The sequence below is a fragment of the Passer domesticus genome, chromosome 4, assembly GCF_036417665.1.
Source record: "Passer domesticus isolate bPasDom1 chromosome 4, bPasDom1.hap1, whole genome shotgun sequence".
Taxonomy (NCBI): Eukaryota; Metazoa; Chordata; class Aves; order Passeriformes; family Passeridae; genus Passer; species Passer domesticus.
Window position 1 is genome coordinate 39333304 of NC_087477.1, and position 17792 is coordinate 39351095.

A 17792-nucleotide genomic window follows, 5' to 3' on the forward strand; every position below is an offset into this window, starting at 1 on the left:
GTGACATCTGCTGTACAGAATAACCTAAGAATCTCTAAAGAAATTAACCTGAAAAAACCAAAAAAGGTAATGAAGCTTAGTAAATATGATCACCCAAGTGCTGAGGAAATGTATGATCAATACAAAAAATATAGGAAATTCTATGTTAATGAGCCAAAAATTATAAGTTGATGCAAGCTTAAGCTTGATCAAAGAAAAATAGGGGGGAACTGTTATGAATAGAAAGTTGTAATTTTTTTTAAGTTTCAGAGTTAAAAAAACCAAGCCAGACCGAGTCAGACTTCTTTAGGTTCCCTGCGAAGAAAAGCCCTTAATCACTCGTTGATGGTGGGTGATTAACCGATTGTTTCCCTGATGCTGGCTGCATACCAAGAAGATACCAAGAGAAACCCTCCAGGGTAAAGAGACAACCCTCCAGTGACACCAGAGACAACATGCAAATGAGAAACGCAGTGCACCCTGGATTGTTACAGTTTTACAGTTTTTATAAGAAAAACCCCTAAAATCACGAGCCATAAGTGACTTAAAGTGACGTCTAAGGATGGGAGCATTGTCCCGTACCTGCTTAAACCTTTTTATTTCTCACTCTAACCTGAAAAGAAACTGATTAAAGAGACCCCCCGGGTTTCTAAACCAACAAACTAAGGACTCAACGACTCTCCCGTGAGGACAGAGTCCCCAGTTCTGTCTGCAGACCAGCGGACAAAACTGCATCGTCCTCCTGCTTCGTGCCACGCCTGGGAGCAGCGGCGGCGAGGGCGCAACCCGTCGATTTCTTCCCACCTGAGCTGATTCTTCTTAATAAAGGCATTAAAAAGGAGAAAGATCTCCTGCCCATTTATTTCACCCTGGATGACCTTAAAGGTCACTTCCGACACAAACTGCTCTGTGAAATACGAAACAAGTGTGCTTTATCTATCCACATTGCTTTTAAAATAAATTTCAGTTTAGAACATAACTCTTTTCTACTGTAATGTAGGTGGAAACATAACCATGTCATTTTAGTCGCCCTTTTGGGCGGCTTATGAAGAAGTCTGGGCACTAAATTGCATTTGCTAGTTTATCAGTGTGTACAATACAACCAGGGGATCAGGCCACAGCATGGGTTTAGGAAAGGCAGGTGTTATGAATAAAAAGTTATCTATTTTTTTTTAGGTTGCAGAGTTAAAAACAAGTCAGACCAGTTGCTGTAAGTTAGTTTCACTGTTAAAGAGGAGTTCTTCAATTACCTGTTAATGGTTGGTGATTAACCATTGTCCCCCTGATGCTGGACGCTTGCCAGGGAGGGACACAGGACAGACCCTCCAGGTACGAGGAGAATAGCAGTGACATCAGAGCCAGTATGCAGATGAGAAATGCATTGCGCCCCGAATTTTTACAGTTTTCCCAGGAAAACCCCTAAAATTACGAGCCAACAAGGGACCTAAGTGACGTCTAAGGATGGGAGCATAGTGCAGTACCTGCTGGGATCCTTTTTGCTTCTCACCCTAACCTAAAAAGATGTTGATTAAAGAGACGACCTGGGGTGTTAGACCAAAAAGCAGGAATCTGCTACTCTCCCGTGAGGATGGAATCCTCAGCTCTGTCTGCAGACCAGCGGACAAAGCTGCATCATCCCCCTTCTCCGTGCCACGCCTGGGAGCAGCGGCGGCATGGGCGCGACCCGTCGATTTCTCCCCACCTGAGCTGATTATTCTTAATAAAGGCATTAAAAAGGAGAAAGATCTCCTGCCCATTTATTTCAGCAGGCACTTCTTGACTAACCTGATCTCCTTTTGTGACCAGGTGACCTGCCCATTGCACGAGGGAAAGGCTGTGGATGTGACTGCATGGACTTCAGTAAAGCCTCTGGTGCTGTGTCCCACAGCATTCTCCTGGAGAAGCACGGCTCACCCAAAGGAACAGGAAGTCAGGGGAGACCTTGTTGCTCTCTACAGCTACATGAAAGAAGGTTGTTGTGTGTGGAGGGATTGGCCTCTTCTCCAGGCAAGTATCCGCAGGATGAGAGGAAATGGCCTCATGCTGTGCCAAAAAATTTTTTTCTCAGGAAAGTTAGTTAAGCATTGGGATAGGCTGCCCAGGGAGCTGGTACAGTCACCACCCTTGGAGGCATTCAAAAAACAACTGGACATGGCATTTACTCCTACAGTTGATGTGGTGGTAATTGGTCAAAGGTTGGGCTTGATTTTGGAGGTCTTTTCCAACCATAATGATTTCATGATATTAGGGATGTGTGTAACTTGCAATTATAAAGTAAGGCTTGTTCTGTCCACTGTGGTAATTTATACGTTTATATCTTATTATACCTGACATGCTAACTGTTATAAAAGCCCTACTTGCCTCTTTTTTTTTTTTCTTTAACTGGAGAAGAGGCATAGCAAGGTGAGTAATGCTTTAGACTATGGGATAATTTTTGTTGTAAGACTGCAGATATTTGCTAGACTAGCCTGATAGGTGCAGCCAGTCAATTAAATACCTTGAATTCCCCTCTCCAAACCACTGCAGTTCCAGGAATCTTCACACCTGATACTCACTGTGTTTGCCTGTGCTCCCAGAGTGGACAGGTTGGTAGAAATGCCTGATTAGCACAGCAGCTGTTGGTCAGCTTAAAGGAGCACTTTTCCTTTCCAGTGGTGGGGGCTGGAGTGCAAAAAGCACTCTGTAACACTGCTTGCTGTCTCACTTCAAAGCTGTGCAAGCAAAGTCTGAACAGAGGATGAAAGCATGCCCTGAAGAACTGAAGTATTTCTGCAGAGAGAGATGATGAAAGATGGAATTATGTAATGAGGTAAAAAGTATGAGGTGATTGTAAAGTTTTACAGAATGAAATAAAGGTTCCTATTCTTCAACTTTGTATTGGCTTCTTGATGTGATGAAAGGTGATTACTACTGTAGTGCTACATCTTGAACTCATTCAACATTTATCCCATTTATTTGTTCTCTGGAGTGTCAAATAGGCAGAACTTGACAGTAGTAGTTTTACTGGCACTTGGCTTCTGATTCTGTAGCCAAACGCTGAAGCACTTGTTGTGTGTCTGTTCTGATCACATCAATCATCACTTGGGCAAGGTGCTTGTGGAGTCACCTTTCAGTGTCTGGTATGCACACACCAAGTTTATTTGACACGTGTTATTTATAAGCAATACTCGCATTTTCTAATTTTACCAGAAATTGCTGTGTGGTGTTAACTTTACTTCCTGTTTTGCTACCTATGGGAAAAAGGTCTGTTAGCATGCAATGCACTAGATGGTGCTGTCAGCACGAGTTAAATGGAAGGGCACTTCCGTGGGCTGCTGCTGGTGCCTGTTTTTGTACTTCCCTTTGTTTATGCACCAAGACAGCTTGGGAGAATACTGTACTTTGAGGCCCATCATGGACCTTTTGGTGGGTTTCATGCCTTTCACATGGGACAAAGTTCAAATATTGGTAGCATGAGTCCAGCACTGTAGTATGTTTTTAGTGGTGGTGTGTATCTGCAAGTGAGCACAGCTGCTGATGCTTTTTTCAAGGATGTAATGTTAGCCTGTATAGACGAAACCATCTCCAGAGGTCCCTTTCAGCCTTAACCAATTTTAATTGATGGGCTCTTGTTCAAGAATTTTGGCATGAGAGAAACTCCTTAGTGTGCAGCAAAGAGCTGGTAGCTGGGGCTTCCTGTGTAGATTACAATGTAGAAAGTTGCTCTGGAAGGGAGGGGAAAAATGGTACTAAACTTGGCAGTGAGCTCCCTTTTAGATCATGCTGTGTCAGAAGTTTGATAGATACAGTTATTTAAAGGGACAGCTAATTGCTTTGCCCTAGCCTGTTTTAGAGGAATGTTGAAGAATTCCCTCAGTGTCTTCTGAATGCCTTTCAAAACCAGAGCACTACAGCTGCTTGGAAATTCTCCCTTTGAAATGTCTTTATAACATCTTAATATTAGCCCATTTGTCCTTTTATGTGCACGTAGCTGCTGAGGGACATTCTCTGAAGACTGTCTACTAAGATGGACCACTGCTGAGTAGTGACTAGGGTGACTGAGAATATCTGTGTTCACATAAGAGGTAAACTTGGGCTTGCTTTTGTGTCTAGGCCTTCTGCTATCTATCAAGGACCTGAGTGGGAATGGTTGCTGATTGCTTAAGGTGTATTTTTGGAAATTATTTTTTCATAGACCTGTTGCAGTCTGTATAACTTAGAACTGTGGAGAACAAAGGTGAGGTGGGACTATCACTTTTGTAAAGTAGATCAGTGGGTCTAAGATTAAAATGCAAAATCCACTGGTTTGGAATTTGTGTTCCAGATCAGAAGATAAGCCTTATTACTGCTCCTGCTCTTACCAAAATCAGACTTTTGTGATGCAGCTTAGCAGGAAGCCATCCATGTAGCTGCAGCCTGGTATTTAAGCCTCTACTGATATACCCATATATTTGACTGGTGTTGCCATGTGTGTGATTCCCTGATACCTTCCAGAATGTGTGAGCACTAATGCTTGTCAGCTGCCTATAACCCCAAAACAGTAAGGTGCAGGTTATAATAAAATTTTCCTCTGCTTTGCTCTTATTTATTTATGCCTAAAAGCCTTTCAAAAGCCACTCTGGGATGCCTGCAAGTCTTTTGGCTATGTCAGCCCATGGAAGATGTTTACGGTTAAAAGTAAGTTGTGATTTTTCAAGAAAGCTTCAGAGAGTGGTGGCAAACACTTGGCGTAGATATTCATGACATATTTGATTTAATTCCTGATTTGCACTTGAAATAAGCTGCAGGAGGTGCTGGTGGAGAAGTATAACTCCTGTGTGCTTCTTGTTCCTGTGCCTTGGTGCACTGGCAGCTTCCTGTTTACAAGGTAACTGCTGTATGCTGGACTGAGTGTGTGTCAAGGTCACGTACTTCAAGCCAGGGAGTTTATTGGATCACAGAGTAACTGCTGTGTAAACAGGAAACTCCCAATAAGGATTACTCAAAAAATTATTTTTAATTGGTAAATTAATAAGTTGGAGCAGGGAGGGGGGAAAGGGAAACTTAAGTTCTTGGAAGCCAACAAGATTTTTCCCTGCTTGCCACAAGATATGGGTTTGACTGCTTTTCCCATACTTTTTCCTATTTGTGTTTGTTACACGTTTTTTTTTCTCTGGTAGGCTTCTTCCTCCTCCCCCTGTCCCATCAGGTGGTGTGATTCTTATCCTGCTGGTGTTAAGGGTAATATCTGCTTGTTTTTACTGGGTTTCAAGGAGGGTGAGCATTTTATGAATAGATAAATAAAACCTGATAAATGCTTTTGGAAGTGCATGTTGTGAGACAGACTGACCCTGAAGAGCTGAATAGTTACTTCAGTGACAAGCAAGTTAGGACAAAGCTGAATTTATTGAATGGTCACTTTGATTTTTGTTTTGTGGGGAGACCTGAAGAATCTGCATTTCATAATCATCACTTCCATTTTACCCTTCTTTGAGCACTTCTGCTTTAGAGACCAGACTGTTTCTGTGTCCTTTGCCTTTTCAAATCCCATGAAGTAAGGTTAAATAATACAGCTGAGGTGGTCTGTGTTTCTGCTGCAGGATATGGTGACCTGCTCTTCTATCTTGCCTGCTCTTTGCTTTCAGTTGTGCTGCCTCCAGTTCTCACAGTCATCACTGACCTGATTTAAATTGCTTATCTGAAATAAAAGTTTCTTTTTTTTTTTTTTCATGGATGACTTTTCAGAACATGAATTGAAATAGCTTTTCAAGAGGCAGGGTGAACACAGAAAAGTGGAAACTATCCTCTTTTGGTAGCCTTCAGTAGTGTTTAGATGGGCTCAGTCCAGCTGCATCCCTGTTCAGCTTTGTGGGTTTTTAGATCAGTCCCCTATTGAATCAGGAGGTGGCAGCATCTTATGTTTGGTGCACATTTTGATTCCAGATCAGTATGAGCTATTTTATTTTCTTTGCTGCAGTAAAGGGGTCCATAGTGGTTATGGCTGGAGGAAAAGAAATGCAGGATCACCTTGAGATCACTGTCATGAAAGTTGGACCTTGGCATAGTTGGACCTTGTGTGGAGGTGGTGGGTGGGATTTGTTTGGGTGATATTTCAAGTGGTAAATTTTTGTTCCTTGTCTGCTTCCATGGGAAATGAGAAGCTGTAAAGTTGCATTTAAGGTCATCCCTGAGATGTGTTTCTCAGGTCTGTTTTTGATATTTGCATTTGCTGAGTTCATCTGGGCCTTTACAGAACCATGAGAGCTGTCTGAGCCTTACAGTAGCCACAAGACCCTAACACCTGAAGTTAAGCATGCCCTTATGGTCCTTTCTAAATCCTTTTGCAGTTACTTTTTACTGGCAGTGAGCCCTATACTTGGAGCTCAGCTTACATGCTCTCCTGCACTGAAGGGGTGGGGTGTGTATTTGGCAATCTCTACTCACTCCCCTCTGCTGTGATTTATAGTTGCGGAAAGTACAGCTCTCTTCTTAGCTGTCACCTCACTGGAAGTGTATGAACAATTACTGTGTGGTACAAACTGTCTAGCCCAATTAGACAGGGGTTTAAAGAACAAGCTTGACAAGACTAGGTGTCTACGTGGTACTATAGTAGACCCTATCATTAGCTAGATAGCCCTACCTTAACTTATCCTGAAATAGATGAATAGCGCCCTGATGCAAACCAAGGAATTCTTTGGGTAACAAAAATAGTGTCCAGGGCTCTGCACACAATATTCACATCCACGGGCAGCAGTACACTTTAAACCTATGAAAAATGGAAAGAGAGCTTTCAATAACATCATGGAGAGAACACGTTAGGTTTCTCTGTCCTGTGCCAGTGTATTTTTCTCTATTCTGTCCTGAGGAAGAAATGTGGAGAGTTTGTTTCTGATACTACAGACTTTTAAGAAAGAATTTAAGAGAGGCAGTGCAATGTGCTGTTTAGGTACCAGACTGTAAAGGTCACCTTTTTGAACTCTCACTGTCATAGCCAAGCACAGCAAGGCTTCAGTGTGCTGACAGTTCTGAACACCTTCTGCTGTGTTTCTCTCTGCAGAGAGCTGTTCAGGGTTGAAGGTCTGACTAAAGACTGAGTGTAATCATTGGGATAATATTTCTGGGAAGTCATGTTTAGAGAAAGAAGAAAACTTGTATTTGGTGAATTTGTAGGGAGTTTTCTGTTAATAAGTGGTTATTTGAGAATCCTAAACAAATTAAAACCCAGTTACCTGTATGTGTTTAGCAGAGTTTATGGTGTCTAACAAGATGTGACCATAAATGGTGTTCTCAATAGGGCTAGTAGCCTCTTTTCCTACTCTGCTCCCCACCCCTTCCTCCAGCTCTTAAAATGTCAAAGCCCATTGAGTTTTGTTGGGAGACACTGACTGCATTAATGGTCTGTGTTTGAGAAATTGCGTTCAGAGTAGCAGTTGCAGAGGTTTAGTCTATTAGAAGTAATATCCAAGGAGAATCAAAGGGCAGGAAGCAGCTAAGAAAAAAAATTCTATCCACCCCATAATTGTAGAAATGCTTCTTTGGCATGCATATCTGGTTTTGGGTAGAGGTTTTATATGTATCCATCTCTTGACCCCAAAACCATGAAATTATATCAATGGGACCAAATGTTATGTGTGTTCACTTAAAAAAAGGACAGTGTGTAAATAGACATTACCAATTGCATGTGGTCTCGTTCTCCACATATAAGCATGTAGATGATCAAGTTGGGACATACATTTTACACATTTTACTGTGGAAGGAAATTCCATATTGCTCCCAATTTTGTTCCCTTTTGCATCTGCAATCCTTATGGTCAGACTCTTGGTTGTGACTAAATGTCTTGGTTCAAATTGCAAAAGCTTTGCTGCTTTTCAGAGCAAATGGCTTTACTGTGTTTGATTGCAGATGGCTGCAGCATGCATTGCTGTCAGGAGATAAGCTGGTAATAGCCATTTGTGTTTGTGATGGGTTTTGCTTCTGTGAAAGCTAGAGTTTTTCCTATTATTTGTAGTCATGAAGCAGGTTGCCCTGTTCTTAACCTCTCATTCCAGCACCAAAGGAGATGTTAAGGCTGTGACTGTGTGTTGTCATTACAGTGCAGGTTTTGGCTTGTCTCTTGCTTTTGTACTCTCATTGTCTTCCAGCTGAATCACTGCTGTTATCTGGTATCACACCCCATTTTTAAGTCGCAATGCTTTTCTGTTTCTGGGGCTGCTGAAATACTCATGCTTCATAGGATTGGAGTTTAGACTTGCTGATTGTGTGTCCTGCTTCAATTATCTTATATATTGTATTTTTTTTTCTGTGTGAGTTTTATTGTTTATCAAATGGTTTGATTACTCATCTGTGTTACTGTCACTGGATACTTAGAATCATGGGTCAGATAGCAAAACTATGGGATTTCATAGATCAACAGTAGAGCTATAATAGAAGCTAGGGCTCAAAGGATCTTGCTGGGTTTTCTGATTCCTCTTCTAACTCACAAATTATCAACTACAGTTTAAGTGCTCTTGGCTGTTTGTTTGCTTACAGAAGCTTTGGAATATCTGTAACTGAAGCTTAGAAGAACAGGTTGAAGAGTTATTAAGTGCTCATATACTGTAAGAATGGGTCTTCTATTGCTTTTAAGTTTTAGAATTAGCATTCATGCTTTGGTGCTTTGTGTCACCATAAATGTTAAAGAAATGAAAGTAAATGACCAGGAAGTGCCTTGTCTGCAGTAGACAAGTGGTAAGAGGTGAAATGTTGGAAGGAAATGATTAGACTGTGAATCAGTGATCAGAATCAGTATTGGCAAGATTGCATGTGTTTGAAGCCTTGATCTCATGTAGTAGGTTTCAATGTAGCACTAAAAAAGCTGAAGCTCAAAGAATTATACATCTTTTTCAGGAAATTGTCCATGAATTGGATTCAAGAATTGTTTCTTATTTGAGATGGCACTTCTCAGCCTGTACATATGTTCCTCTAAAATTTTAATTTATGTCCTGAAGGGCTTCTGCACCTCTGGAGCCTTTAAGTCTCCTCCAGTTATGCATATGCCTCCTATCTTCCCTCAAGAAACCCCTCACCATTTAAAATTGGGTGACCCCTCTCATTGTATGGTGTGTGTTGTGGTGCAGTGCTTTGGCTGATAATGTATGTGAGCTAATCCTTAATGACTGAGGCTGCTGCTGGAAGCTGAGGTGCCAGTTGCATGGCATGGCTTCCTGTGGGGCTTGATAAGTCTTGATGAAACACAGTGATTGTCAGGGAGACAGCACATGTGCCAGAGGTAGCAGGAGGGGCCTTAGGCAACTCCTGTGCCTTCACAGGTTTGCCTCAGAGAGGAGTTGTTGTGGGAGCAGTCAGTGAAATGCAATAGATTTAAGATGACGGCAACAGTTGTTCAGTCCAGAAAAACTTATGAACTTAACTTGACCTTTCAGATATTTTCTGGGAGCATCTACTCACCAAATGTCTTTGTACAGCTCTGTGTTGGTACATATGGAATGTGGTTTATCCTTTTCTTCTCAACCTTGGTTCTCTATCTGTTGTTATTGTACTAATCTGCTTCTGCAGCTCATCACAGCTGTACTCTGAACTTTCATTTGTTCTGTCTCCTTTCTGCTCCTCCTCTGCCACCTTGCTTTCTCTGCAAGGCACCAACAAGTTCTGCTGCAAAGCAAGGCAACCGAGTACAGCTTACCTTCTGTGACCCAGGTGTAGAAATTCTTCCATGCTGAGATGTTTTTTCAGACACAGCTTACTCGACAATTATTCAGATGAGTCATAAATACATAGGTCTAATTTAATCTGTGGGGTGGTTTTGAATTTGTCAGCACCGTTGGCTTACTCATTTGCTTTTTTCTGACATAGGATTTAATGTTTGATTTTGAGCCTGTTTGTAATGTTTTGTACTTTGGCTTCTGTATATATATATATATTTTTTTGCCACGAGAAGTACTTTGCATTTTTCTGTAAAGACTTAACACAACCCTGAGGATTTTTTATTCCACATCTCCTAAAGTGAAAGCAGATGCATAAATATGTAGTGACACTGTGCTGACTTTATCTACCTTATCTTTGTCCTGGTAGTTTAGAACCCTTTCAACCAGCTGGCTTCTGATGTGTGGAAAAACCTACTTTTTTGTTTTGTTTTCTGCTCCTGAAATCCCTAGCTATTACAATAAATTTTCAATTCACCTGTAGGGTTTTTTTTTCAAGAATCCCATGTTATCCTAAATTTTCTTTGATTTGACCTGCATGACTCCTCGTTCCTTGATTTGTGAGGAGTAACTCTGCCTTTTGAGATTCTGGAGGGAGCTGACCCTGCTTAGCAATTAATAATCAGCTGATGGCTCAGGTCCATCCAGCAAGATGAGGAGAGAATCAGAAGAGTAAATGCAAGAGAAACTCTTGTGTCAAGATGAAGGCAATTTAAATGAAGAAGTGTATGTGTGTGAACATCAAGCGACAGTCACCACCTTCCACAAGAAGTGGGATGCCCAAGCAACAATTACTTTGAAAATATGACCCTCAGATTTTTTTGCCAAAAGATATGTGATATGATGATATGTGATGAGGTAATCCATTTAATTAATTTAGGTCAGTTGTCCTGTCAGTGACTCCTCACAATTTTCTGCCTACCTTTGAACATCCTTGCTGGCAAGGAGTGGAAAAGTAGAGTGGGAAACAGAGAAGGTCTTGTTGCTGTGCAAGCACTGTTCAGAAATAGCTGAAATATTGGTGTGTTATCAATACTATTTTGATCACAAATCCAAAAACACAGTACCATATTTCTGTGAAGAAAATTTATCCCAATCACACCAAGCATACTCACTCTCCTGTGGTAGTACTCTCTGCAGTCAGTTGAACAGTTTTAATTGCCTCTTGTTTTATTTTATAACCTACTAACTGCTGCTTTGAAGTTCTTTTTAAATTTGTATCATGTAGCAACATGTTAGTATTTCTTCCAAGTAGAAATCATAATTATGTGTGTATGATAGGTTAATTATCTTAATTATGGCTTTCTTGGGTATTATAGTTGCTTCAAATGTGGATATATTAGATACGAACTTGACAATCCAAAGAACAGCCAAAAAATTACTTTGCTTTGGAAACAAAAATAACTTTTCTCTGGGAACAGAAATGCTTGGTGGTTTGAGGTTTTTTTCCCCCCTTCAAGGTCATTCTGACAATGCTACATTATTTCAGTTTTAAAGCTTCTATATTTTTTAAAAAAGATATACTTAAACTGACTTTTTTTTAAGCTGTTCCATAGGGTAAAATAATTTTTAAAATTTCTAAGTTACTTCAAATTAATCAATTCCATTTATTCTGCTCATCATGGCTCTAATTTTGAGATGTGGCCACAGGATATTTTGTTCAGCCTCCGTAAACATCTTCTAGTCTTAGGTCTGACAAGGTGGCTGTGACACTGAGGAGGCCAGGAACCTTCAGATTTAGTGCCTTGTCATTGTTGTCTCCTCATCTTGGAAGGCTGTATGAGAGCTGTCCCTCTTCAGAAAAGACTTCCTTAGATTTCATGGACCCCTTGGTTCTTAGCTGCCCTTTTGCTGTGGGAAAGTGTGTGGGTCCTATTTTGTGGTACAGCCACCTTACAGTGCTTATGGAATTGTTTGTGAAAGAGACAGGTTTCGGTTCTTGTGTTACAGAGCAGATCCCATCACATCTGGGCATTTTAATTTGATCAGTCAATTAAAAACTCTTAAATGGATGAAGTTAGATTGTGTATGGAAATAGGGGCAATATCAGGGCAACCCAAACAACATGAAGTCTGGCTTTCTTAAAAGAGAGAATGTCATGGAACTATATGACCACTACAAGGTCATTGAACCTAATGTCTAGGATGTAATCTCTGGTTGACTGGTAAGTGGCAAAAGGGATGCTAGAGCCCTGGGAGCCTGCACCTGATGTGGGGATGCTATGGAGTTGGGAGCAGGTTGCTGGGGTCGGCTGTTACTCGTCTCTGCCCCAACACAGGAAAAGGTGGTTCTGGACAGGCCGCACTTTCGAAGAAGGAGTCAGGACTCTTGCTTTTGGGTCTTCAGTTGAGTTTATTGTTCCTTATCTACAAAGTTTTTCTGTCTGTCCAGCCGAGGTCTGATCAGCAAGACAGCCAAGGGCACTCTCTCCCGCCCACGGGGCGGTTGTCTCTTTTATAGTAAAAACTACATATAAGATATTTACCTTCTATTTCCAATACTTTTCTCCCTTGTTGGCAAGTGCACCTTCACCATGAACCAATCCACACATGCCAACATCATCCTGAACATGGATGCCAAGGAGAAGAAAGAAGAAGGACAGGGCACACCCAAATCCCTCCATCTTAGAACCCCTGACCCCCATGTATAGAATTTCAAACCCCCCTGTACAACATACAAAACCCCCCCTGTACAGTGCTCTAAAGTTTTTTCCTTCACCCTGTGATTCCTACTACTATGCCACTTAAACTTTTGTGGCCTGTAATTCTTCATATAAGGTTGGCAATTTGCTCCATGAGTTAAGATCGAATTTCCAGGTGTCTTTGGCTTCCTGCCAGGGTCTCCGAGCCCCTGCCAGGGCTTTGAGACATCCAGGGCATCCAGAGAGATGTCCTGGGCTCCGACAGCAGGTGACCATGCCTCTTGTAACAGAAAGAGCAGCTTCCGTGGGGGAGGGATTGTGTAATGTTTGCTGCAATCCAGAAACCCACCGGAGTGACCAGAATCAGACCTGCCAAAGAGAACAAGTTTCTTGGGAGAGACCTGCCTATACATGTTTTTTTAATTTAATTTTTAAATTTTGCACAGGCATTCTGCTTTTCTTGCTTAAAAAGTTAGTTTTAGCTTGTAGTAAAATTTTTCTTTCTAAGTTGAAAAGTTTTTTAAATTTCTGCAGAATTTGCCACTCCGGAGATGTCTTGACAGATGCAGCTAGGGAGGTCAGCTTAGCAGGTGAGAGCTAGTACAGATGGCTGTGTGCAAGGAGGCTTCTTGGCAGCACCAGCTGGCCTGGGCTGCACAGACACTGCCTTTTTGACTACCTGCTGGCAAGGAATGGTGCATTGTGATGGCTTTCCCATCTGCTAGTGCGTGGGAGAGTAGGACATGACTTTCTTGGCTGAGAAACTAGGCACTATTAGCCCCCAGATTAACAGTCTAGAGGCTTTTTGCTGTTTTCTAGGATCAGAGGCTTTAGCCACTAAGCAATAGCTGCGTGCCTGTCCTAGCTCCTGCTGTCTGCCTGTCTGGATTGCCAGCACTGCTCACAGAGCCAATGTCAGCTTTTTTGCCACTTTCTCAAGATACCTGCTGTTGCAGCAAGGCCAAGCAACTTGGGTTTGTATGGATCTTTGTCTGACTGGCTTTTGGTTAGTCTTGTTAGCTGTGTGATCACCTCACCCCTAAGAGATCCCTTGTATCTAGGAGCCCTGAGTTCAAACACCAGTCTTTCATCAGTACAGGTGTAAATATCAGCTCCCTTTCATATGGTGGCATTGAAATATTGAGGGTAGGTATAGAGGAATACGGATCCAAAATCAGATCTGCTATTTTACTTGTAGTTCAAAAGAGAAATGGAAGTACTAGTAGTGAAGATATTCTGATGATCAGGTCATGTGCCATGGGAGATATTGCATGGGAGTTCTTTACTCCACAGTTTTGTAATGTAGTCCTTTAAGTGCAAGCTGGGCCAGAACAATTGTACCTCACAGTGATCCCACTTTAATTAATGCAGTAGGTTATGTCTTGGAGGCCAATGTCAGTTGTGCACAAGGTTATGTCCCTGGGAGATCCTTGTTTTTATGACCCATTTGCTGATTGCTTCGATATGTGTTAAGTGAGGACTTGTGCGGCATTGCCTCAGCTGGAGATAAATTCCCTCCAGTTACATACAGGTAACAGTGATGTCAGCCTGGAACTGCCCTGTTATTTGAAGCTGGATAGTCAACTGCTTTATACTTTTCATAAATATTACACAGCTGTTTGTCACATTCATATCTTGCAGCAAGGTAGTAATTGGATAATGTGTAAAAACCCACTGTAAATTCATTGCTTTTAATTTCACTAAATGCCTGTAGCATTCGCATTGTTTGATAATTTTACAAGTGCTGTAACTTAAACCTGGCCCTGCAGGTGGTTAAGTCATGTCTCCTCTCTAGTGTGATATCTCTGCCTGTGTGTCATGTTGTCTTAAGGAGTGAAAATTAGAGAAAGGTAGTTACTTTTTTTGTTTGAGAAAGGCTGAGGTTTGTTCTGGCTATAGGTACTAAGAAATGTTTGCAGAGGTCTCAGAAAATACAATGGTTAAAACTATCATACTCCATGGTCCCCTGCTGTTTTGGAGGCATGTTTTGTTGCTTCCTACCTTGTTAGGCAAACTGCTGAGCTTTTCAGGCCTTGGGTTTGTCAATTCATTCTCTATTGATGCTTAGCTAAGAATGTGACAGAAATTTTGATGCCTATTCAACTTCTGTTCTTGTGTTTATTGTCATATGCTGATGGTCTCTGTTTGATTTGCTAGCTACTTTTTGTGTGGGGGAATAGCATCTTGGGAACCAGCTCAAGTTTTAATGTTGTAACTGCTGTCACATGTCTTCAGGACGTGTGCTTCTGTTCTCCCCTTCCTCATGCTCCACCCTGTAGAAGTTGTTTTTGAATGTTTGATTGAAATTACCTGGTGTGAAGAATTAGCTAAACTTTTTGTTTTGAATGCATCTTCTGTTGATACTCCTTTAACAGTCTGATAGCCTGTTGGTCCTAAAGACTTTCTACCTAACATGCTAAAATTTATTAGCCAGCTTGTCTTGACCAAACTGTTCAATGAATCTTTCCATGATTCTTATGTTGGCATTTTAGAACCAGAGTTTGCTATTTTGCCATCTTCCTTTGGAGATATCACCAGCTTTTTGAAGGGCATCTTAATAGACTCCCTTCCTCTGCTCTGTGTTGTCTTTTTTCCTGCCTTGTTTCTAAAGCCTTTTTTGTCACAAGAGGATAGACTTGGCCCAGGCTTCCAGTATGATGACCTGAAACAGCCTTCATATTTCTTATAGGTGTTTAATCCATGTAGTTGTCAAGACCTGATGGGAGTCACTAAGAATAGGTCCAACACGCCCACACTGCTGTCACTCGGAGGACCGGATGTGTGGCAGACATCCTGCAGGTAGCATTAAATTGGATGAACTGCATTCTGGAAGAAGTCTGACCAGCTAAACTCAGTATGGCAGTGACATGTAGACAGGCAGTGATCCTGGGGCACGTTAGTGGAGCACCAATTAGATGTGTCTAAAAACCAACAGATTTAAAAGCCTTAGTTTATTTGAAAAGATGTATCTGAATATGAATTGCCTGGCTATCTGCAGTAGAAAGCTCTGCACTCCAGGCAGATCATCTCCCTGTTCCAGGTGTTCAGCACTAGTACACAGGAGTCCTGGGAAGAGCCTGGCAGCCAGAGCCACTTCCAGTCAGAGACCAATTCAGCTATCAGGGCTATATGATCTAACAATAACCACTGGTGTTTTCCCAGCTGGAGCCAAGTGGCTACTTGTTCATGATGGATTTTCATTGTTTGGCTTCTCTTTCTTGAAAGAGAATGAAGAACTGAAGAGAAATAACCACCCTTTTTTAATTAAGTATGCATAGGTATGTATCATGCCTTAGTGACATGCCATTGCAAGCAGCGAACTGATTCTGGTTTTCCTTTCCATATAGGAGTTAAAGTTTTAGGTGGGCAGAATCTAGGTCCTAGTGAAGCGTCTTTCATATTTTGATACACCATTTCACTTTCAGAAGAATTTTCCTTAACCCCTGCTTTAGATGTTTGTTCAGGCAGTGGGAGCTAGTCCTCTCCATTCCAGAAGTGCAGCAGAATGTAGCTCATAAATAAGCTGTCATTTTAAAACCTGCAGTCTGGAGATGAAAATAGCACAGTTGTCACCAGAAGTGGAGGTAAGGGAGAAGGTCAAGGAAGACTCATTTTCAAGATGGAAAGATGGAGACCTTCATCTGAAATACAGAGCAGTGTTCTGTTCCAGTCATGAATAATGGTTAGAACACAGCAAGCTGCTTTACTTAACAGTTAGGAATGTCTAATGAAGACCTAGTAGCTTAAATGATACAAATGAGCCTTCACTCCTCACACAATTAAGTTTTCCACGTTATTGGCAAACATTACACTTGCAGCAGAATAACACAAGCTTAGATTTCTTCAAACTGATTATATTTAGATTTTTGTCTGGCCTGGATAGAGTGTGTGGGAGAATTTTGCTTGTTAGGTTTTTATCTTGCATCTTGTGGCTAGTGACAGACTGCTTGTTACTGTTACAGCAGCAGCTCCACCTCTTTCCAACATCAATTAGGAGAGGTTACCTACAAATTAAGTAAACTAGTCCTGGGGCTATTTGTGAGGATGACCACAATGATACAGGGTGTGAAGGGGAGGCAGAGGGGGAAAAAGGATTCCTGGTTAACAGGTTTCTTATGTTTTCTTCTAATATTTTTTCTGGTGTATTTTCTGTCAGGATAGGGGAAGGAGATAATAGTTAACTACAAATAATGCTGTAAAGGTGCCACACCCCAGTGCTCCAGGAAGGATGGATAGGGATGCCGGAAAAAGGGGTGACCTTTGGATTGCTTTTGTTCAGCTTGGTACAACTCAGCTGAGTCATGTTGACTCCATGGTTCTTTCTATCCCATCACAGCACAAAACAACATTATATTAGCTTAAAATCTTGTTGTAAATCAGATGGAAGTAAGCTTGGGTCACCCTGCAGTTGGCAGCTGATTAGTGACTGCAGTTCAGCAGGTAATTGGTCACTAGTTAATATGCAGTGACTTGGCTGATAGCAGGCATCTCTCCTCAGGCTTAGCTCCTTGCAGGACCACCTCAAAAAACTTGTGCCTTGTGATCCTGACTGCCAGGATGTGGGTTAAATATGTGGCTTTGGAAAGCAAGCTTGTGTCTTGAAACACAGGACTCTCAAAGATGTAGAGCTTGCTGTTTCTTTCAAAAATCCTTGGAGCTGTTTGGTTGGATAATTAGAAATGTCTGCTTAGTTGCCTACCAGGTACAAGCTTTTGGTTTTGGTACAAAATTAAGTATGAATGACCTTAGCAGTATCTCCCACAGGTTATTCTCAGTAAGAATCCTGGATTATTTACAGTATAAACAGCACTTTCTGACCTGGTCATGTCTGGGAATTGACTTTCCTTCATCAGTGCTGAACTTGCAGGGAGAATAATTCAAGTGTGTTATACTGCCAGTGTAGTGGAGATTTCTGGCCCTGGAAAGAACAGTGGTAAGAGCAGTGTCCCCCTGGGGTTTGATTCAGTTGTCATCATGTTGGCTTCTGACACTATCTGAGACACCTTGGGGTATATGAAATGTCCCCCTGGGTCTGGCACACAGGACTTGGTCAGACCCTTACCTTTCCTGAGCAGCAGTTGGAGCCTGTGTGTGACAGAGATGTCAGCCCAGGCACAGAGCTGCCTGCTGTTGGCTCCTTTGCTCTTGAAGAAAGAGGCAGAAGACCCAGTCCAGCAGCACTTGACTGCTAGGCTAAAGGGATGGGGAACTGATGCTTGTGAATGTCAGCTACTGGTAGTTTTACCCACGAGTATGTCAGTGTTTGAAGCAGAGGTAATAGTAAGAGAGCATCTCCCTCTCTCTGCAGCTGAATATATTGGAAGTTTGTTCTCCTTTTCAAATGTATTAGCACTCATTCTGGTCTTTCTAGTGGGCAAAAACCCCTTCAGTTACAGATATTTTTTGTAAAGAATAGCAACTTTGAAAAGTTGTAATTTTTTTTGTTGAAGTCTTTTCTTTCTTGACAGTCCAGGTTTTGCTGACTCGTGGGAATGTCATGGATGGCTGAACAT

At 41.7% G+C, this 17792-nt stretch overlaps 1 protein-coding gene across 15 annotated transcripts in view; it reads left to right on the forward strand.

Moving 5' to 3' along the window:
* The window catches only part of TMPRSS11E (transmembrane serine protease 11E), a 48210-nt gene that overhangs the window by 4777 nt on the left and 25641 nt on the right, over window positions 1-17792 (forward strand). For 10 of the 15 annotated variants that reach the window (XM_064417294.1, XM_064417277.1, XM_064417291.1 and 7 more), the window contains exon 2: window positions 1786-1986. The gene's annotated coding sequence lies outside the window, so the exon portion shown is untranslated. Of the gene's footprint in view, window positions 1-907; window positions 1309-1785; window positions 1987-3262; window positions 3385-3919; window positions 4044-4988; window positions 5053-5135; window positions 5179-17792 lie in introns of those variants that run through there. The other 5 variants (XM_064417282.1, XM_064417287.1, XM_064417285.1 and 2 more) reach the window with 5 other exon arrangements.